The sequence below is a fragment of the Lissotriton vulgaris genome, chromosome 7 (assembly GCF_964263255.1).
Source record: "Lissotriton vulgaris chromosome 7, aLisVul1.2, whole genome shotgun sequence".
In the NCBI taxonomy this organism is placed as follows: Eukaryota; Metazoa; Chordata; class Amphibia; order Caudata; family Salamandridae; genus Lissotriton; species Lissotriton vulgaris.
Genome location: NC_141695.1, coordinates 1,321,444,155 through 1,321,468,387, shown reverse-complemented (window position 1 = coordinate 1,321,468,387; position 24,233 = coordinate 1,321,444,155). Strand labels below are relative to the sequence as shown.

The window sequence follows — 24,233 nt, the reverse complement described above, 5'->3', positions numbered from 1 at the left end:
ATAAATGCCCTCCCTTTTCCCAGGACTGCCAGGGCCTCATTTGTGAAAAGTGATGCTTCGCCGCGAGAAAACAGAGATGCGTCACTTTTTGTTGCGCCCTCCTTGCGACACCAATGATGCATCATATTTACAGTATGACGCATCATGGTGCAAGGAGTTACAGATACGTCAGTATTTCTGGTGTATCTGTAAGAGTAAAAATGATGCATTGCTGGAGTGTGTCACAAAAGTGGCGCAACTCCAGCAATACACACATGGACAAGTTCTATGTTAAATGTGCCTGCGTCAGTCTTACGCCTTCCATGAGGCAGGCGTAACATATTGACACCTTTGCTTCCTAGAAGTGGCGCAGTGAAATCTCATAGATTTCACAGCGTCACTTCTAGGACCCTTTCTTGCTTCGGAATGCCCCCCTGCATACATTATACCTGTCGCAGGTATAATATGGCGCACCGCTCCTCAAAGTGACGTATCTACCTAGATGCGTCACTTTTTAAGTATGGTGCAACACTACTGTCAGAGGCGATCCGTATACTCACTGATCCATCCATCAATTTATAGTCCCCACTCTCATCACCATGCATCCATGTAGTCACATCTCCAATAATTCATCCATGAATTCAATCATGCATTCACTTACCAGGATATGAGGTACTTATCCATCCATACATTGAGACATTCTTACATTCCACACATCCAACCATCCAACCGCGCTACAATGCACAGAGTCTCTGAAACAAGACTATGATTCCTTTGAACATCAACAATGAGAGTTTAATCACAAAAGCTAAGTTAATGAAGAGAATATAATTTTTAAATACTTTGGGGAAAATACAAGTCTCACATTGTCTAAGCAGCTGCGAAGTCAGAAAGAACTTTCAAGAGTTAAACCTGTTACAGCGAATAAGTAGAAAAGAATTGTAAAAGAATAATCATTCAAATTTATATTATTGAACATGTTAAAGTTAAGAAAACAAGTTGGGGATCTTTGAAGAACAATGCTAGATACATTTTTGACAACAAGATGCATTTTCTTTCACCCTGATAACGCATTCTATCCCATTGAAAAGGAAATGCCAGGAGTAATACGAATTGCAGGAAAAAAGGGACAGAGAACTCTAGTTATCACGATGCTTATTCAATACCATAATTTATTTGACAAAGAAAAATAGAGATTGCATTCTTGACAGAGAGAAGAGATATATCGCAAGTTTGTGTTAAACCCGGCGACCATCTTGTTTAACTGTCGTTGTGTGCTCCGAATCTATGATGGCTTAAACTTTTTGTGTCCCAGCGGTTTGTCGTTGCACAAGTCTTTGGAACAGCAGTCAAGGATGTCGTCATCACTCAGTTTGGCTTCTTCCATCTTTTTACACTCTTCTATCGTTGAGCATCCTTTGACTTCCTCTGTAGAAAACAACAACTTAATTAGTTTTGTTTGTTCTGTTTTCATTTGCTTCTACAAGGAAGGGACATGAATTTAGAGAGAAATATGGTATGTCCTGTCTTCTCCTTCCTCTTCCTATTGCTTACTTACTGAGGGAATGTGTGCATTCGCCAGTACTGCTAACACTCCCTACAGCTGTTTTCTCTCTCTGCCTCTGGAATAGGGATTTACTCATAAATGCCCTCCCTTTTCACAGGACTGCCAGGGCCTCATTTATGAAAAGTGATGCTTTGCCGCGAGAAAACAGAGATGCGTCACTTTTTGTTGCGCCCTCCTTGCGACACCAATGATGCATCATATTTACAGTATGACGCATCATGGTGCAAGGAGTTACAGATACGTCAGTATTTCTGGTGTATCTGTAAGAGTAAAAATGATGCATTGCTGGAGTGTGTCACAAAAGTAGCGCAACTCCAGCAATACACACATGGACAAGTTCTATGTTAAATGTGCCTGCGTCAGTCTTACGCCTTCCATGAGGCAGGCGTAACATATTGACACCTTTGCTTCCTAGAAGTGGCGCAGTGAAATCTCATAGATTTCACAGCGTCACTTCTACGACCCTTTCTTGCTTCGGAATGCCCCCCTGCATACATTATACCTGTCGCAGGTATAATGTGGCGCACGGGTCTACAAAGTGACGTATCTACCTAGATGCGTCACTTTTTAAGTATGGTGCAACAAGGCAAATTTTTTACGCCACTGGTGAGTCGCAAAAAGTGACACACTGGCGGCGCAAAAGTGATGCAAGGGCTCATAAATAAGCCCCCCAGTGTTTTGGTGGTGCCCTTGTCACTTACTGAGGGCTGAACAAGCTTGCAAGGGCAAATCCTTCTTTTCCAGGGGGTCCTACGGCCCCTCTATTGAAGACATTGTTTAATGTTAGCAATGTTCTTGTTTATTTTGGTAAACTATGCCCCTAGTATTTGTTTTGGGTTGGTTTAACTCTCCCCATGGGTGTCAGCAACTGAGAGAGGCCTCTTTCTTCCCATGTGGCTGTGAGAGGCACTGCTTGAGGGAATCTGATGAACGCGCCTGACTCGCCACTGCTTGTCTTTCGGGTGTCGTGGCTGCTCAGGCATCATGTCTTCTCATTTTTACGTCTGCATGCACAGGCACCATGGGGCTAATGTACAAGCCCCTTGCCACACTTTTGCGTCACGTTTAACATGGGAAAAGTGATGCAAAATTAGCGCAAGGGGCTTGTAAATCTGCCCCCATATGTTTGATAATGGTGCGGCTGCTTGCAGCATCACTTATTTGTTGTGTTTCACAGCTGCCTACGGTGTCCTTTTGGGGATTGAACGGTTGCAGTAAGCACTGTGGGACAGATTTACAAGAAAGTGACCCATCTATAGAGATGTGTAACTTTCCTTGGTCACCCTAAAATATGCTTGCACCACCATGGATGCGCCGTATTTGCAATATGGAGCACCATGGCAGAAGGATTGACAGATGCGTCAGAAATTCTGACACATCTGTTGGGGCAAAATTCACTCATTGCTGAAGTAGTGTCACAAGCACGACGCAACTCCAGCAATGCATTTTGTGTCCACAGAAAGTGACGCAATGGCGGCGTAAAGAGGCTCAAGGCACTCGTAAATCTGCTCCTTTTCGTTTAATTTTAGTGGTGCTTCATTCTAGATAGTTTCTTAATGGCCATGGGCGCCACCTAGTGGGAACTAATTCTCAATGCAGAGCAGAAGGGTAGTTTCTGAAGATGTGGTCACTATGGCTGATGGAGCTTTTTTTCTACTCCGTAAAAATACCACTGTGCATCTCTTAACAAGTACTGGTAATGCATCGGTTTCACCTACCTGGTTAATACTACTAATGTATAAATAGTTCCTTGAAACTTATTTAAGTGCAAAATGTTTCAGTATATACATTTTTTTCAATAAACAAATAATGGCACAATGAGGGTGCTGGCACCACAAGTTGGGGAGGGCAAGAAGCATTAATGTGGGAGGAGCAGTGACCAGGTTTGAGCAGGAGCGGTGACCATGCAGGAGCAGTGACGGGTCAGGACCAGTGACAGCGCAAGGGCAGTTACAGGGCAGGATGTTGGCTGGTGTTTAAAGTGAGCTATGATTGGGAACTCTGGAGTTCAGGTCAAAGGCAGTACGGGTTTCTCACTGTGACTGCCAGTGGGACATTAAAGGGTTCAGAATTGATGCTCATCCGATCCTTTGCATCTCTGAGGAGCACACAGAGCAACGGTTAGGTGTGCTAATTGTGATTCTATGCAAATGTGTGTCACAGAGGTACACATCCATTGATATATTGATAGAGGTAAAGTGAAAGAAAATGCAGTGAATACAGATGTGTTTGTGTTGTGTGCAGGGAGTGATGAAGTGAAGGCGATGCAAGGAAGTACATGCAGCACAGTAAAATGAAGGCATTGAGGAGGAAAGATTTGAGGTGTGAGCTATGTTGATTGAAGGTTTCAGCAAGATGTGGGGAGAAAAGGGGCATAAAACTACTAATGAAAAGGAGCCAACACGTAGAAGTGAGACAATATATGTGGAGAAGTGTGGCTCAGGGGTTAGAGGCGGCAGACCTGGAGCTTGAGTTCGGCCCTGGACCAGGGTTCAATTCCCCGCCTCGGCGGGTCTTGGGCTCAAAAATTACACGGACTCGTTAATTCTCGCTCTGGTGCCTTCTCGACTCACGGGTTCACACTCTGCGACTCTGGGCAATAGCTTGCTTAATCTCCACAACGGCTCTTCGCGGTGGGATGCCTGGCTTTCACCTTGTGGATACCCTGCCAGGGTTATCTCACAGGGGAATACCAGGACGGGTTCCCTAAGCAAGCGCGGAGATGCCCCAGGGTAAGTTGTGCGCTATATAAGTCTCATTCATTTCATTTCATATAGTAACAGATAGAGGACTATACATTAGCAGAGCCATGCACTCTGCTGAAAGGAAACAAGCGCCCTCCATGGACAACCTTAAAAAAACATTTAACAAAAAAAGAGACCTGACAGCCGAACCTTCTGTTTACCAGCACCTAACCCATTTTACACTCATTTGATATTATCCCTATTGTGTAGAATGGGAGCTGTGTGCACACTGTACAGTACCCAACCGTCACAGTACTTGTTCCTTCAAGGAACTTAACCACATGGCTGCTGGCCGTTTTCCCCCCCATGTGCTGGAAAATGCCATTTTAGTGGCACCATGACAAGCTCAGCTCGTCATCAGCACACAACACCCGTGGGTGATGACGAGCTGAGCTCGTCATCAGCATCGAAAGGGTTAACAATTTACAAGAAGCAAGCAAAGATGCACAACTCAACAGAAATGTTATCAGAAGGAACAAATGCACAGTCCATATCCAAGAACAAAGAGATCTTTAATTTTTTCTTTTTTTCTTTCTCTTTTATTGTTTCATTTTCATTTTGGATAAAACACAACGAACAGCCGGCGCGTTATGTCCTTATACAGGACTTCTTCAGGGCATTAGATTGAAAAGAAGTCAACACTCTCCATAAGATTTTGGGATATAAGATTCCTTTCTGAGAGGTTTTCATTATCGAGTTGAGTATTTATATCTGGGCCATTGGTAATCACAATAGACACGTCCCACTCTACTGATGCCCAGCTCTGCCAATATAGGAGTTAAAAAAGGTTTATCTGTCAAGTTGAACACCCACGTCTGGTGGCGAAGCAAAGGGCACCCTTGATAAAGGATAAAACCCTTATTGTGTAAAGCGACCTATACTCCTCCATAGCTTCCGTACAGATCTGACGTCCCATTACAATACAACTTGATAGTTGTGGACGTAGACACAACCCAACAGGAAAACAGCCGAAATAAGGCTGTCGCAGTTGAAACGGGTGCTGTGGGACACGCAGCAACACGGCAAAAAAAAAACAAAAACAACAAAACATTTCCACAACACCAAATGAAAACAGTACTTTGACGATGGGAAACTGATAGGAGAAGCACAGGAGGAACACGCATTGGTAAATGCAGGAAAAGTATGCTACATCCAAAAGAAATGGAGGAAAAGTAAGTAGTAAGCAAAAGAATGAAAAGCAAAGAAAGCATGGAAGCGGGATGAAAGTCTTTTTAAGCTTTATATTCAATACAAAAGATTTCACAAACACAGCGCAAGTGCTGTGTAGGTGAAATCTAAAAAGAAAATAAGGAAAATAAGAAAGGACGCAAAGCCTATAGATGTCGCCTATGCAACAACTACTGCTTTTCCAATATGTTTTAACGATGTTGCACACTAGCATAGCTGCAATTCAGCATAGCTAGAAGTTAGTGAGGTAAAGGAGACTGGCATAGAGTGTCAAGTAAGAGGAGTGGACTGTAATGGAGTGTCATAGAGTGGTTAAGTAGAGTTGAGTGGCGTGGAGTGTCATGGAGAGGTGTGGGCTTTTGTGGAGGGAGTAGAGTATTGTAGAGTGGAAGGGCATTGAGTGAAGTAGAGCTGAGTGGTTTAAAATGTCAGAGTGGAGTAGATTGTCGGGGAGTGCCATAAAGGGTCATGGAGTGGTGTAGACTAGAATGGCACAGAGCACTGTAGATTGTTGTAGAGTAGAATGGTATAGAGTGGAGTTGAGTGTTGTAGAGTCAAGTGACATAGAGTGGAGTGGCATAGAGTGGAGTAGTGTATCATAGAATAGCGTGGAGTAAAGTGGCATGGAGTGGCATAGAGGGAGTGTATAGGGCGTCATACAGTAAAGTAGTGTTATGGAGTGGCGTGGAGGTTTGTAGAGTAGAGCAGTGCTTAATTTGTGCCGTTGCTTTCCGGTGCTGAGGACCAGCACTTCTTTCTCAGGGCGGGTCTATTGCAATTTTCCCCTATGAACATAGTGGGTGTACTGGCTTACACTGCGCACTGACCTGCACCGTGCACTGGCCATTAAAACGCCTTTCGGAGCGAGGCTTGTGCAGATGCATGTTCATATTTGTAGCATACTAGTGTGCTTGCTTTGGCATGCGCAGATGTTGTATGCACCCTGTCTCAGGCTGGGGCCGGGCGGATGTGTTGTGTCATGCGCAGTTTAAACTGCACCTATGCTGAACTGGGAACTTAATTTATTTCACGCAAGTCAGAAATCTTCGATTGCCCGAGCCATCGAAGCTGCAAGGTTAGGTGAGTAGTGTGTGCGCTTGCGGTATATAACACCCAACTGGTATCCAATAGGCAACAGAGTGAAAAAATAGTCCTTGGCTGTGGGACACGGTAGATACATTCTGGTGTGGCGGCACACAAAGGAAACGGCCCAGTAACTGCATGCCTCAGGAGCCCAGGCAAGGCCTTGCAGAATTATAGCAATATACGGGAAGCAGCTGGGGGTGGTTCGAAACCGAAAGAGAAAAAATGTCCTCCTGCCATTCAACTTATTAGTACCTCGCTTATACCTGTCTCAGTACTCTCTCGTCCCTATTACATCCGTTCTCTCCTTTCTGCAATGGCCGTCGCACAGCCACAAGCATCTTAAAGAACACCTCTCATCCCTGCAACTGTGACTGTGCCCCATCAATACCCGCGACAGTGCCCCTCCCTGCACAGAGCCTTTCTCACCTGTATTTCAGGGCCCTTCTGTCCACAGTTCCCTTCCCCTCCATATCATAATGCCCCTCCCTGCCACAGCACTCGCCCACTCCTGTTACAGTGCCCCTCGCATTCCTGCCCCTCATAGCACCCCTCACGACCATAGCTTGGTATTGAAGCCTGCACTGGGCCCTTACTTTAAGAAATCGCACTTGAGACCGGAGGCCTTCTTAATCTTAGCCACTCAAATCAGGGGGCTTTCCCCTCACCAGATAAGGATACACAGGGAATTTCTCAGCTCCTTTGAACTGGAGGAAATACTGCATTAACTAAAAACGTGCTATCAGAGGGGCTAGGCTGTGCTGGGCGCTCTGTACTTCCCCCGACCCCTGCTAGCCTGCTGAGTTATATGCCACACAACATCTATTCATCTCCAAAGACCCATGTCCTGTAAACCTCTGCTGCATACTTACAGCCATGATGTTTAGAGAGCTGCCCTACTTGTCACCCAATACATACGTGTGTTTTAGAAAGGTGCAGTCTGTTTTCATATGCAGTGTACGACTTCCTGCCTGCTGAGATATAAGCCACACAACATCTTTTCACCTCCAAATACCCATGTCCTGTAAACCTCTGCTGCATACTTACAGCCATGATGTTTAGAGAGCTGCCCTACTTGTCACCCAATACATACGTGTGTTTTAGAAAGGTGCAGTCTGTTTTCATATGCAGTGTACGACTTCCTGCCTGCTGAGATATATGCCACACAACATCTCTTCATCTCCAAAGACCCACGTCCTGTAAACCTCTGCTGCATACTTTCAGCCATGATGTTTAGAGAGCTGCCCTACCTTCACCCAATACATACGTGTGTTTTAGAAAGGTGCAGTCTGTTTTCATGTTCAGTGTACGACTTCCTGCCTACCTGTTCAATTCTGAGAGGTGCAGTGCATAAAAGTCAGCAGTGAGTGTCTTCTTGCGCGCAAGGTCAGTCTGGCCTATAGGGTAACTTCACGGTTGCTAGAAAAGCTGGTGTGATACGTTATGTTGTGGGGCGATATTTGGCTGTTTGTGGCCCTGTTTTATGGTGTGGTGGGTCAGTTTTTACTATTAATTTCTCTGACATCACAGCATATAGTGACTGCAGCCAACACAAGTGCATGCAGTCCCCCCTAACACATATACAGTGTCTATACAAGTTCAAAACAGCCCCAGCTTGCAAGTGTGAGCCACTTTTTAAACTATCCAATTTGTCAGTGGGATTCCTGGCTCCAATTTCAGTGTCCGACCGGCTCTTTTATTTTGAATATCACAGCGTACCCTCCTACCTCATAGAGGATAATCTGTGCTTCTGATCTTAGTTGAGGGAAGGGTGTGTGGATCCCATCTTTTGCGCCATTATATGCATGGTTAGGACATTCTGCATCTTTCTGAAAGGCATTTAAATTTCTTTGCATCCGTCAGAATCCTCTCTGTTCTGCACTGCCCATGAGGGGGCAAACTGGAGCACTGGAGCAGGAGATTCCAGTGACACGGGCATGCTGAATAGTGCTCAAAATATGGCATTATCCCTTTGCAGGCCAAGGTTTGCAGCTTTTTTGCAACTTACCACGAAGGGCAACATCTTAACTATATATTTTTTACAGCTTGATAAACACCAAGGAACCAACATTTAGCTGGATTTGTTTGTGTTTGTCTTCGCAAAGATCAAAAAATATACATTTCACTACACGAGCAATGCAAATCAGGGAGCTTAATGCATTTTTCTGCATTTCTGCAAGGTTTAATTAGATTTTAATTTAAAGCCACCAGAAAATTAAAACTATGTGGATTTTCATTTCTGAAGAAAAAAAGATGTATAAACGTGTCACATCCCGAGAAGGACTTCAAGTCAAAGTTGCACTTTAAATCCCTGGGTTGAGGTTCCGTTTCAATATGGATTAATAATTAGAGACTGGGCTAAATTGTATGCCGGTATGGCTGCCCCTGTGCAGAATTCGTCTGGACTTCACTTCATCAAAGAGGATGACGCTAAAATGACTGTATATAAGAAAGCTCCAGGGGGCCCCCTCGGCAGCACGCAGTCAAGCACTGTGCACTGCCCACAGGCAACAGGCCTCTGGCCTGAGAGCTCCTGACTGAGCCCAAGGGCAAAAGGTGCGCCTCCATGTACTTTGCAGGGGGGCCACGCAAGTTTCTTTTTACACCACTGAGTGCAGTGCTTGCTCGTGTGAAGGCAGGGGGACTAGGCTGGCAGGGGAGTCTAACGCTCTTCAGGTCTGCATTTTTTACATTTTTGTCTACCGTGAATTAGATGGAAGATAATGATGGTCTGATACTGTCGACTTTCCTTTTGTAACTAAACTGTATACCAATTGCTACCTCTTGTCAAAGCTAATTCATACAACTATCTCACATCCTGAAACTATATAACCGCTACCTCATAGGTATGACAAAAAGGACAAATGACATAACCTCACGTTGTAAAGCAAATTAGTTTTATAACCGACGTACCCGAGTGGAATGTAGCTACTTAAGCACTCTCTATAGCCATATAACTATCTACCTCATATATATTTGTTTGTTTAATTGGTTATCTTCTTGTTAATATTTAAACTACTTTTATGTGAAGCGCTCTGATACCCACGGGTCTTGTTCGCGCTATATAAAACTTTAAATAAATAAATAAATAAATAAATACCACAGGCCCAATGCGCACCTGCCATGTTTATGTCCTCAACTTGTTTGGAAACTTTGATGCACGAGTTTCATGTACCTATGTATTGTCCTGTGCTTTGAAGCAGTTTCCAGTTATCATCAGCAGTTTAAGAAAGTTAGACAATAAAAAGTTCATTCTTACATGATTCTGGCAATGTGTTTTTGGATTCTAAAACTTGATCATGTTGTTCTGGAAGACCAGCAGCTGGGCATCAGACAGGGCCAGTTTTTAGGGTGGTGAGCACCTGGGATTGAGTTTGGGGGCTCTGAGTTGAAGCCAGGGGCACTGTGTTAGGACATATCTTGGATTGAAAGTGCCTGCTACAGAGTTCCTTGTGTGTTCCAGCAAGATTCAGGCTACAATAAAAATGTGAAGATAATGCTGCACACTGGGGATTCAATGTTATGCCCCTGCTGGAGAGATATCGGTGTTTTGTCTAGTAGTAGTTTTAAATACAGCACAGAGAGTTAATATGCCTTCTGCAAAGAACATGCACCATGCAGGTAACAGAACTGTATTTATACGGATAGCTCAGAGGGTTTCTGCTTTTTGTCATAGAAATCCTTTTGTCACTTGCTCTTCATAAATTACAATCCTAATATAGCACAAGAGCCTGATTCTCCATCAAAGCTTAATCCCAATGGTATAACTGACAACTTTATAATCTTTTATTAGGAATACTTATTCAGATGCCCTGTCACCCCTCAACTTTACATAATTAAATACTGTATATTTAATAAAGCACAGGTGTACTCTTTTCTTGTGGTCCCTCAGTATCTGCTTTTCTTCCTCCCTTTCATTTCTCTCCATTCTTCTTTAACTTTCTGGCCTACGTCCCCATTTCCTCTTAATCTCCACCTACTTTCACACGCTCCACACTGTCTGCTCATCTTCCCTGGTCTATCTCCATTTCCACTTTTCATTCTAATTATGTTACACTCCAATCTTGCACTCTCAATATCTGCTTGCCACTGGAGGAAGTGGGCCAAGCCGGGGAAGTGGGGGTGGCCTCTTAAGAAAATGTGAGCACCTGCACTTCATATTTTACAAATTAAGCATTGGAGTAGAGTATAGGGTCGCAGAGTGGAGTAGAATGCCAAAGCGTGGAGTGTTGTAAAGTGACCTAGAATGAAGTGGTGAAAGTACAGTGGTGAGGAGTAGATTGGCGTATAGTGCAGTGTCATAGAGTGTGATCACTTTGAGTAAAGTTGTATAGAGTGCATTGCCATACAGTGCAGTGACGTAGACTAGAGTGGCAGTGAGTGCAGTGGTATGAAGTAGAGTGGTGCAGAGTAGATTGCTGTAGCGTGGAGTGCAATGCCATAGAGTAGATTTTTTCAGGTTAGAGTGGAGTGGTGCAAGGTAGGGTAGAATGCAGATGTGTAGGGTAGAATGGTTTAGGGTGCAGTAATGTAGAGTGCAGGGGCACACAGTGGTGCTGAATAGATTAGAGTGGTGTGGAGTGACAAAGAATATAGTCTTGTGTATCGATTTAGATTCCGAATGCATTTTCCAGATTCATGTCCTTATATAGGTACAATTTGTGTTGCCCTTATATAGGCATAGAAATTCAGTCCTTATTTAGGCATAGCCCATGCTACCCAAATACAGGCATGGCTACTTCCATCTGTTCATCTACGACACAACTCTTAAGCTGTTAGGGACTTCCCCTTCCTTGAATATTGATTTCTCCAAGAACTCATTTATTATGCATGAACAACTATTCCTTAGGGGTTCATCCATGACGTTCATATGCCCAACTTTACGTCAACGCCGGCATTCCTAACACCTTCAAGGTATAAATATACCTTCACATGCTATGGCAAAGCACAGTGTGGTTCAGTACAGTTCGACTACCCACTTTCCCGACGCAGCTCGCTACAGCAAGTGCCGAAGGAAGCTGACTCTGCAGCTAACGCACTGACAAGAAGCGGACATTCTCCTGCCTAGAATCCAGCTCAAATCGAGTTCCAAGACAGAGATACCAACCTCTTTCATTCCAAAGGGATGGAGCTGATTAGAACCTAGATAAACCTTTGGCAATTCTTGGCAGAACTAAAACTTATGTTAAGCAGCACTTTATTCTTCCCTGGTACTAGACCTAGGTTAGGTACATTGATGTAGGCGTATTTTAGAAGCACCAGTTGAATATTTTAGCCTGTGTTATTTATGTATGCATTTTTATATATGTCATAGCAACCCAAATACAGGCATGGCTACTTCCATCCGTTCATCAACGCCACAACGAGTTCTTGGAATATCAGACTCTTAAGCTGTTCGGGACTTCCCCTTGCTTGAATATTGATTTCTCCAAGAACTCATTTATTATGCCTGAACAACTATTCCTTAGGGGTTCATTCATGATGTTCATATGCCCGACTTTACGTCAACGCTGGCATTCCTAACACCTTCAAGGTATAAATATACCTTTACTTGCTATGGCAAAGCACAGTGTGGTTCAGTGCAGTTAGACTACCTACTTGCCCGACGCAGCTCGCTATAGCTAGTCCCGAAGGAAGCTGACTCTGCAGCTGATGCACTGACAAGAAGCTGACATCCTCCTGCCTAGAATCCAGCTCAAATCGAGTCCCAAGACAGAGATACCAACCTCTTTCATTCTAAAGGGATGGAGCTGATTAGAACCTAGAGAAACCTTTGGCAATTCTTGGCAAAACTAAAACTTATGCTAAGCAGCACTTTATTCTTCCCTGATACTAGACCTAGGTTAGGTACATTGGGGTAGGAGTATTTTAGAAGCACCAGTTGAATATTTTAGCCTGTGTTATTTTTGTATGCATTTTTATATATGTCATAGCAACAGACAATGCTATTACAGTATTATTTAATATTACTGTTTGCGCTGTACGCATTATACTTTGCATTCTGTCAAACGATTGTAGCAGTTCACCTCTCTTGCTCGAGAAAGAAGACTTTTCAATAAACCCTTTTATTGAAAATGCCTGTCTTACTATTTCTCTGCAACCATGCATGATTCACTGAGTGAAATAGTTATCTATTGTTTCCATGACTCTGAAGCTGTTTGTTCCAGTCCTAGGGAAGCAAATTTGTCATGTTTATGCGGTTGTCAGAAACGAATCCCTTCTTGTTTATTCGAGAACGTTTCTAGTGATCTCTGAGTTAGTCGGCATACACAATTAAGTTTAATATACTTGATAGAGACATACTGACCTCAGTCCTATTTCTCATCTATAGTGTATATTATTCCAATGCGCTGAGCCTATTGGGAATATAACAACTACACTACATGGTGCCCAACGTTTGGTAAGGCACTAATTTAATGCTAGATACTGAAGTAACTCAGTTGTGCTTTTCTCATAGACTCCATACTCATAATACTTAAATAGACGTCTGGAGTGGGTAAGGGATAATATCCGCCATAGCTGAGTAGGACGAAAATCCTATGTATTAGCTTTTTGGTTTGTTCAACGTTGACGGATACAGTGTTTCAAAATATTGTGCACCTTATCTTTGTTTCCTTGAAACTTGCTATGCAAACTTTCAGTCAACAAAATTCCGGATAGCATCAACACCAAAACCGGTGGAGCTGTGGCTGATTCAGTCGATCCAGCCCTTAACTTTTCAGGTTTTCAAGAAACGGACATTGATGCTATAGCATTTCCATCTAATTTTAAGGAAAGCCATCACTATAAAATGTATAAAACATGGTCTAACATCGAGAGGTGGTAGGGCAGTTTTTGTGATAGAGGCACATGAATATCACCAGACAGAGGTATTCTATTCCTCGATAGTCTTCCCTGAAGCAAATCCAGTAACACATGTGTTTCACTTCTACAAGAAAGATGAACCACCAAAGGAATACATTCCTTTTGAGGATATTGAAATTCCACTCACATACCAGGAGCATGAGCTCTGGTTTAAAGGTGCCCTAAAACATTTAAATCACATTACCAGGCTCAGTCCACTAGGTAGACCAGGAGCCACATGGCAGGTTTTAGCTAGCTATACACCACATAATAATAATAATAATAATAATAATAATAATAATAATAATAATAATAATAATAATAATAATAATACTGAAGTTTATATAGCGCAGCAGCTACCTCCCACTGAGGTGTCCCGGCGCTTAGTGAGCAAGTGGGGCGGGAGACCGTGAATCAAGTGCCACAAAAAAGTTTAGTGATTAAAAAGCCAGGTTTTTAGCTGTTTCCTGAAACACACTTCTGAGCTCCCATTAAGCAGTTCAGGTTGTAGGGCATTCCACAATCTGGCTATTGCGGCTGAGAACGTCCTCCCTCCAAGCCGAACTCAATTCTGCTTTTCGCAGCTCCCGCAGATGTGGCGAGATATGTTGTTTGAACGGTGTGTGTTTGATCAGCCTTGCCACCGTATTTTGAACCAGTTGTAATCGCTGGATAGCATACTTCGGCAAGCCCAAGTACAGGCCATTGGCGTAGTCCAGCCTAGATGTTACTGTGGCATGGATGACAAGTTTGCAGCAGTCTTCGGGTAGTAAGTCCAGGAATTTACGTATATTTCTCAAATTATTAAGGCCGCCAGCCGTTACTTGTTGAATGTGGGCAGAAAAGGAGAGGTCATCGTCCCACCGCACCCCTAGGTTTTTTGCACTCGTGCTGGGAGAGGGGGGAGGCCCCATTTCAGTGGGCAACCAAAGATCTGGTGAAGGCGCAGGGCTTTTCCCAAAAAAGATCACCTCCGTTTTCCATACATTTAATTTTAGTTTGTTCGTGTTCATCCAGATGGCGACATCACGGAGACATCCCTTAAAATTTCTAAAGGCTTCCTTCATCAGATCTTGGTAAGGGACCACCAACTGAGTATCGTCGGCGTAAGAAATTGCTTTGATGCCCCAGTTGGCGATTAAGGTGAAGAGAGGGGCCCGATACACATTAAAAAGTAAAGGGCTCAGGGCAGACCCCTGGGGAACACCACATCCTATGGGTTTAGGTGAGGATGAAAAAGGGCGAAGGGCGACTTTCTGAGACCGAGCACTCAGGTAGGATTGGAGCCAGGCCATAGCCTTCCCTCCCAGGCCGATACATTTTAGTCTCTCAATCAGCCTAGCATGATCGACCGTGTCGAAAGCCGCAGATAGTTCCAGGAGCACCAGCATTGCTGATGCTCCTGAATCTAATGACCATCTGATCGACTCCGCTACCTCTATGAGGGCTGTCTCAGTGCTGAAACCCGACCGAAAGCCTGACTGAGTTTCATGTAGTACATTGTTTCTTTCAATGAACTTACTTAGTTGACATTATTGACATGACAGATGTGGCATTACTAGCTCAACTCAAAGAGTTAATCAAAATCTATAGACAATTGGTTCAATTTGTCATGCGGACTCTTACAGTCCAGCCTGCAATAATGAGTCCACAACATACCCCTCACCAGGGGAATACACTGAAAATAACACCACAGACGCTACACTCACTCATTGGTAAATTACCTGCAAAACAGGAACAAATTCCATTCTGGATAGCTCAAAGAATTACTCAGATCAAAGCGGTATTTCCTGGTACTACCCCTCATGAGAAACACAGGACATTAACAATCTGTTTACCAATGGGGATCGCACCACATCTGGAGGACTGCAACACTTGTGATATAGTCTTCGCTGCTATCTACACTAAAACACATGGTGTGCCATCTATGACGGTAATACCTAATGACCTGAAACAGATTCAAAATAATTACGGGGCAGAGCCTGCCTTAAAATGGGGTATGAAACTTCTAAAATATTTCAAACAGGTCTCAGCAATAATATTAGCTAATATTAAAGGAGAAGCAGCATCAGTGGCGATCCGCAAAAAAAATAAGGGAATTGGATGTAACTGAGCAACCACAAGAACTGGCCAGAATAATTGAAAAATCCAATGAAGAATTAGGCAGAGACAGTCTAGGTGGGAATCCAGTGAAACCCCAACTGTCTGAAAGTCTTGAAAAAGTCTTTACTAAAAACACTCCTACTCCTTCTAAAAAATAGTGGGAAAAAAGGGAACAAACTTCTAAAGAGAAGCGTTCTCATTCTAGAGGTAGGTGTCCTCAAAAGGAGCCTCTGAAAGGAGTTATAACCTCAGGAATAGGGATAATTTGAGAAAACCTGATATATATCAAGATACTGATACGCTTTCTTCTCGTACCTTTCAGACTTTGTCACAGAAATCCAAAAGAAGAGGACTGTCAGAAAACAAGGAAGAACGTGTGAAGTCCAAAGACGAACAACACGTTCAGAAAAATAAAAAGAACCTCAATTTACCAAAAAGAAGATAGCCGGTCTAAAAATCAGACATCCAAAGGATCTTGAGGACACAACTCAAGAACAGAGAAGGGGCTCAGACAATGTTGGACAGCGCAGCAGAAGTCCCCATATATAGCCAGAACCTGAAGGGTCTTCTCGAGACAGTGGACTTGAATGAATTCATACAAGTAGAAACTGCAGATACCAGGGTTAGCTCTCAACATAGGTTATGTGAAATAACACCCCGGATAGAGGGAGACATACCAAAAAAAATAAAAGCACTCTTTTGGGAGCGACTTTCTAAGGGTTATGACTTTATTCTAGCTGAACAAGACTGGCCATCACAATTTGTCAGGGAGTGCCCTCATGGCGAATACATCATTATGCCAGCCTTCTCTAATGATATTTCAATTCAGTTCAGTTCAGTTCAGTTATCTTTATTCAGCATTATAAAAAAACACCATAAAAGTACAATTAAAAAATGCTTAAAATATATTTATTACTTGTTAACTATACAGAAAGAAGATGCGAAGACATTCATTACAATCCATTAGTCTCCCATCTGGTATCCTCTTGTCTCTCTTAGTTTGAGTGCAAGCCTTAAAAAACTCGTAATAGAGAGCAGGGTCAGGGTGTCTTGGGCCATTTGTAAGTGTAAGAGTGCAACCTTGTCATGCCTAAATTTAAGTTTCTTCAGCAGGCTAATTAAAATAAGGCACCTGGGCAATGAATAAAAAGGGCAAATAATACAAAATGAAGGGTATCCTGCGGAGATCGTTGATCGCAGCCGCAGGGACGCTTTGGCTCAACAAAATTAGTAAAACCTGCCGGATCAGCTAATAAATAATGTAAAAGGTTGAACCTAAAACGTGTTATTAAAAATCTATTCCAATTCATTTAAAGTATACATATTCCAGGAAATGAGCAGTCGCACAAGCTCCAGCATTAGATAAAAACCATGTTGGATGGGATGAGGATTCGCCTAATTATAAAATGCAGTTAAAAAATCAACCTACTGCACAAAGGTAGTACCAAGTTAAGCATGAAGCTAAAAAACAGGTCAGGGAGATATTAGATCAATTTGAATACCAAGGGGTGATTAAAACATGCACCTCGTCAATGAACAATCCTTTGTTTCCTGTATCCAAATCTAGATAATACATATTGTCTAGTATTGGATTACAGACATCTAAATTCTTGTTGCAAAACATTTGCTGTGCAAAATGCACACAGTACAGCACTAATGAATAATATTGTGCGTAAAAAATATAAAACCACATTAGATATTTCTAACGGTTTCTTCTGTCAAAACATTGCACCAAAAAGTAGGTATTTGACCGCTTTCTCAATTATTGGGACACAGCGTCACTTCTGTTGTTTACCTCAGGAATTCAAGAGCAGTCCTGGTTATTCTCAGCAAGACTAACAGAGTTACTACAAACTTATGATGATGAAGCATTATCATATGTAGATGACATCTATCTGAAATGATGACTTAGATAGGCACTTGAACAGAGTGAACACCATTATACTTGGATTCGCATCTGAGGGTTACAAATTCAATTAAAAAAAATCTAGAATTGCCCATCTCAACGTCCTATTTCTTGGATATGAGTTATCAAGTGAAGCCAAAAGCCTGGCAGCAAACTTTCTAGAGAAATGTGCGCTTCTCCAACCTCCAAAAACGCTGAAAAACTTACAGTTGATTCTAGAATTCTTAAATTTTGGAAGAACTTACATTCTGAACTACGCAGAAAAGGTTAAACCTCTCTACAAATGAATCAAACCTGATTTTAAAACAGTAAATTGTACACAAAAACACACATACATTTTGTGTTGAATACAAACAGACATGTTGGCAACTAAACATTTACAGACACGCGTAAACGTACGCAACTTAGTGATCCGAATCATTCCGGGTCAATGCGGATTCACCTACTTAACCTTTAACAAAGGTGAAAAAGTACCAGTAGCTTACAAATCACAATTGTATACACAAGCTGAAATGAAATTCACTTCAACAGAAAATATTCTGACAGCGGTTCAGACTGCAGTAGCAAGAGAAAGAGCCCTGGCCCTGGGAAAACGCATAATGGTCGTAAATCCTGTACCTGCTTTAGAAGCAGTGACAAAAGCAAGCATTCCAAATGCTAAAGCTTTACATTCAAGATGGATACAATGGGTTAATTCTCTTACTGCAATAGATGTTGAATACGTTTTTGATCCATATTTAAAAACACAAGCATTTCTACAATACAATTATGATTGTCCTCTCCCTACTGAAATTCTGCCTCTAGAGGAGTATGAATGTATAATTTATACTGACGGATCAGCACAACCCGCTACGGGGTGGGGGGTAAACAAGCCTATAGTGCGGCTTGCGTGATCGTTAAAGGTCGCTGACGCAATGGCAAATTTAGACAAATGGTCACTAAAACTCAATCCTTAAGAAATTGTACAGCTCAGCGAGCTGAACTAGAAGCATTCAAGATGGCACTTGAGAATACGGATCGCAAATTCTCCACACTCATAATGTGCGATTATTTTTATTGTGTTCAATCTTAGAATGAATACTTGCAAAACTGGCTTCAAAACGGTTTCAAAGGGTAAACAGTCAAAATATCGAGTTTTTAATTTCGACCTACACTTATATCGAGTTGCTAATATCGATGGGACAGAATATCGATGTCCAGAATATCGATGGCCAGAATATCGACCCTAAGGTAAGTAATATCGAAATTACTAATATCGATAGCATATATATCGATGTAAGTAATTTCGATTAATAATATGTGTTAGAAATATTAGTTAAGTATTTAAATTAATTGTTATAATATGTGTTTAATATGTTTTTATAATTTAAAAATATATAAAAGTAAATAATATGTTTTACTACCACAGCGGGTTGTGGGTTTATAGGGGAATAGGGTGGGAAGTAATTTATTTGTAACTAAATAATTATTTTTCAATGATTAATTTATTTTGCAATTAAATATTAATTGGCAATGATTTATTTTAATTGATTAATTGATTAATTAATTGATAATTTATGTATATTTTTAACTAAATTATATGTTTTACTACCACAGCGGGTTGTGGGTTTATAGGGGAATAGGGTGGGAAGTAATTTATTTGTAATTAAATAATTATTTTTCAATGATTAAAGTATTTTGCAATTAAATATTAATTGGCAATGATTTATTTTAATTGATTAATTGATTAATTAATTGATAATTTATGTATATGTTTAACTAAATTATATGTTTTACTACTGGAGCGGGTTGTGGGTTTATAGGGGAATAGGGTGGGAAGTAATTTATTTGTAATATTAATTAATTTTGGGTAAAGGGGTATTTTTAGGGTTCAGGGTCAGTTTTCAGTTTTTGGGTAAAGGGGTATTTTTAGGGTTCAGGGTCAGTTTTCGTTTTTGGGTAAAGGGGTATTTTTAGGGTTCAGGGTCCGTTTTCAGTTTTTGGGTAAAGGGGTATTTTTAGGGTTCAGGGTCAGTTTTCAGTTTTTGGGTAAAGGGGTATTTTTAGGGTTCAGGGTCAGTTTTCAGTTTTTGGGTAAAGGGGTATTTTTAGGGTTCAGGGTCAGTTTTCAGTTTTTGGGTAAAGGGGTATTTTTAGGGTTCAGGGTCAGTTTCCAGTTCTTTGGTAAAGAGGTATTTTTTAGGGTTCAGGGTCAGTTTTCAGTTTTTGGGTAAAGGGGTATTTTTAGGGTTCAGGGTCAGTTTTCAGTTTTTGGGTAAAGGGGTATTTTTAGGGTTCAGGGTCAGTTTTCAGTTTTTGGGTAAAGGGGTATTTTTAGGGTTCAGGGTCAGTTTTCAGTTTTTGGGTAAAGGGGTATTTTTAGGGTTCAGGGTCAGTTTTCAGTTTTTGGGTAAAGGGGTATTTTTAGGGTTCAGGGTCAGTTTTCAGTTTTTGGGTAAAGGGGTATTTTTTGGGTTCAGGGTCAGTTTTCAGTTCTTTGGTAAAGGGGTATTTTTAGGGTTCAGGGTCAGTTTTCAGTTCTTTGGTAAAGTGGTATTTTTAGGGTTCAGGGTCAGTTTTCAGTTTATGGGTAAAGGGGTATTTTTAGGGTTCAGGGTCAGTTTTAGGTTTTTGGGTAAAGGGGTATTTTTAGTGTTCAGGGTCAGTTTTCCCTACTGTTGCACCCACTGGAGTGGGAATAGTAATTATTGTTAAGTAATTATATATTATATATGATTTATCATTTTATTTTTTTTATTAAATATGTATTATTATTTTTTTTAACAATTATTACATATATTTAAATATGTTTAAGTAATTAATAAGTATTATTTACAGTTTTTTTAATGTTATTTTAAATTTAACAAAAATCGATATATTTAACAACGATATTTTTAACATCGATATTAATTTTTCGATATTTTGGTACTTACCATGTTGTACATAGGGCGTCGATATTTTTGCTATCGATATAATTACGCCGATATTTGTGTAGGTCGAAATTCTGTCTGTCGAAATTCTGTCATAGATCCGTTTCAAAGATGCAAAAGGTGGCACAATCAAGCATAAAATGCTTTGGGAACAAGTAGTTCAATTACGAGAAGGACTGCAAAACATTCACGTGATACATACACTGAGTCATCAATGTGATGGCATTCACGTTGAAGGGAATTCATTGGCTGATGAAGCCGGGAAGGCAGCTGTGCAAACGGCTTCTGTAGCTGAAATCACCCATTCAAAAATGAAAATAGACAGCAAAATGATGCTGGCTGTCAATGCTTTTAGCAAAGACAGCGGAAAAATGTTACCTAAAGGGTTTCCACTCAAATACTCATACATAACTGATGCGAACAATGTTCCTTTTGCTCGAATCCCTGGAGTAAGGGATAGGGTAATTCCAAACATGGAACATAGATTAGGACTAATCTTAGCAGCACATGAAGGGCTCGCCTCTGCACATGTATGTGTTTCAGCCGCAGTGTCATTATTAAAACAGAGATATTGGTGGCTGCGCATGAGGGAATAAACCAGAAATTATGTTTTGGAATGTGAAATATGCCAAAAGATGAAAGTGTCTATTGTGAAATGTCCTGCGCAGACGCCCCTGCTAATTTCAGATAAACCATTGGCTTGCGTTTACCTGGACCACTGTGGTCCCTTACAGAGGGATGGTACCTATAAATATATCATGGTTGCAGTAGATTCATGTTCAATGTTCCTTTGGATGTTGCCTCAGCGCTCAGCTGACGCTCAAACTGTTACAAAAGATCTGTGAATATTTATCGGCACATACGCTATTGGCACACTACATTCTGACCAGGGTCCTGCGTTAAGCTCTTGAGCTTTTAAAGAGGCCATGGCAAGTTTGAGTGTTGCATTGCGGTACTCTAGTCCATTCCATGCTGAGGGATATTCGCTTGTCGAGAGAAAAAACAGGGACATAAAGCAATCTATAACAGCTAGGGTATTAGGCTCAGGTGACGGGTGGGTTAAACATCTAATAAGTGTTCAACGTAGTCTTAACAATTTGCCAAGAAATTCTCTAGGGGGTATCACTCCATATGAAGTCCTTTTTGGGACCAGAATGTTAGTAGCGGACCTCGATTGTCAGACTTAAGTGGTAGAACAAAAAACATTTGATATCAAAGACCATTTGGCTGTTTTACAGGACTTAAATGAAATAAGAACGAAGCAAAGCAACGTGTTCCTGAAGCCAACAACCACTGAGAGACTCAGCACCTTTGAAAAATCTGCAGTGCGAAAAGAAGGACTATGCAACAAAGCAATGGAACTTGTACCTCTTGAAACCCAAATAACAGTTCATCAAGAAACACATGTCTACAATGAAGTAACATCAAACTATACAAATGTATTAAGTGATCAAGCGATTTCAACGAATCCCAATGCTATCCCTACAACTGCCAGAACTGCCTCTGGCTATTTCATTAACTTTGATACATTTTCTGAGGATCCAAGTGAACATGAGACGACGCTAGCAAACAGTACTTTCAAAGAACAGGCAACAGACCTTTTTCATCACCTGGAAAAGACTTATCTGGTTTCACCATGGATTGAACTTTGGATTGTGTTGGGTGTATTTTTTTCTTCTACTTTGGTTGACTCTAGTGATAACTCTGGGTATGCTGATAAATGGAAAATATTTCAAAAAGGACACAGCAAGCCAGAACATCAACTTACTCCTCAAGCCACCCAAATCATCCCATCGTGAACAAAGAGTTTTGTCAGCAGTGAACATCACAGCCATTCCTATACCAGGTGAAATAGCTTGGGACAAAACTGATTATTACATTTTGGGCCCTTCGGAGCTATTCAAGATTCCACACTAATTCAAGATTTCATTAAGTTACTTTGTTTCATCTAGTACCTTTTCTGATGATTGGGACTTCGAGACTGTTAATAATATGATGTCGGACTTAGAAATGTTTGCAGTATTCGCAAATCATGAATATTTTAAACGTTCATCAGGCTGTGAACAAATGTATTGTTATAATCATTATGGTTACCATTTCTTGCACAAATCAACAATGCCTAGAAATGTATTAATGTATAACCAATGAGAACATTGTCCTATGCCACCAAAGGGTAGCTCAAAACATTTGCAAGGAAATGTCTGTACTTTTCAGGGTTCAATGTATCCAATCGAGAATCATTTTACTTTAGAAATATGAACAGAACAGGAATGAAAAATATGTTGACTAATATAAAACAGATTTATTCTGCAGCCTTTTATAGCCAAGCGTCTAAACTAGGTTTCGACTTTTGGAAAGACAATATTTAGACAAAAACAGCCTGGGGTACAAAAGATTGCCAACTACAGGGTAAAGAAGCTTTATTTAGAGCCTGTATAAAAACCTGAGCAAATTATGTTTTTGAATAACACTGTCCAACTGACGTCTTGCCTTGGGTTAGCCAAGATTAAAGACATGAGCAATCCATCTACACCTACACCTACACCTGATATGAAGACACTTTAGAGGGGGAGGTCGATGTACATACTATTTTGATTCACAACAGAACAGATCCAGATTGGAAAAAATGGTTGATTTGGCCCACAGACACAAACAACTGTCAAGATAGATTTCTGAACAAAACACAAGGGGTAAAATACAATAGGCCAGACCCAAGATATGTTCAAGGACAGCATCCTGGAATAGTAACAACATACAGTGTAGTGAAACTCTGCCTTGATTGGCTACAAAGATCTACACTTAAGTGTGTAAAACAACACTTATCTTTGGTTAAAGATGGAGCACACCTTAGGGAATTCTTGCTAGGACCAGGAAAACCGTGTCATAAAATTTTTATATATGCCAGTATCTATGCTGCTTATAATGAAGCATGGAAGATTACGCTAGCAGAGAATGCAGTACGAATACAAGAAATTGATCTTAATAATTTAGAGAAAAATCTCTCTGTAGTTGACAATGGGTTAACAACTCTGTCGTCCAGGATATATTCATTGGACAGCAAAGCGTCTTCTGCCATAGACATCATGGAACAGAACTTGATCATGTTGCAAGATGGTCAGTCACAACTACGTCCTATCATGCTATTAGGCTGGACGTTGCAAAACCTTCATTCAGGCTATGTGCCTTGGCGTTTAATCAAATACCAGGTCACTGTTTTCAGAATTCAATCTCACTGATAAACAGATCAAACTGGCACAGAAGGGAGCAGACTATACAGTGCTGAGCATTGAAAAACTGGAAAGATTGCCATTTACAGTTGCTGAAAAGCCAGCTACTGAATGGATTATACATGGAACAATCACTCTGCCTGTTACAATGTTCAATTTCCAGTATTGCCTAAAACACATACCAGCAGGCACATATGAAAGGATGGGTAAAGAATACATCAAGACATCCTGGGAATTACCATAGACACACAGATGTTGGAGTGGGGGAAGGGAAGTGTTTCTTAGTGGTAAAAACTGTGAAAACGTACTAAGCGGTTCTCTTCTTTGTCAGGGTATAACCTTACACGGGGCCTGTGATGGTTCCTCTAACAATTTATCCAGCCACTTGCAAGGTTCGCCAGCTGCAGTGATTGATACAATATTTGCACAACTTTCAAATGGGAGTTACTTCATTTTGAAAGATCGCAGCTGCTATGGCATGTTGCCAGGCATACCATATTTAGTTACTGTGTCAGCTAGGGTCACTTGCTGTATGCAAGTATTGTTTCATAAAACCAAGACAGCCAGTTAGTCGCCATTATGGCCTTCACTAAACATGTCTTCTATACGAATGGATACTCTAAGCAGAATGAAAGCCATTCTTTTGCAAAAAACTGTGCCACTGACCTCAGCCAAAGAGACCTA

General features: G+C 41.2%; 1 long non-coding RNA gene across 2 annotated transcripts in view; it reads right to left on the bottom strand.

Moving 5' to 3' along the window:
• Positions 1-1,133: 1,133 nt before the first annotated feature.
• Positions 1,134-24,233, bottom strand: part of LOC147703599 (uncharacterized) — a 93,600-nt gene continuing 70,500 nt past the window's right edge. For both annotated transcript variants that reach the window (XR_015297300.1, XR_015297301.1), the window contains exon 4: positions 1,134-1,407. This is a non-coding gene — a long non-coding RNA (uncharacterized LOC147703599). The remainder of the gene's footprint in view (positions 1,408-24,233) is intronic.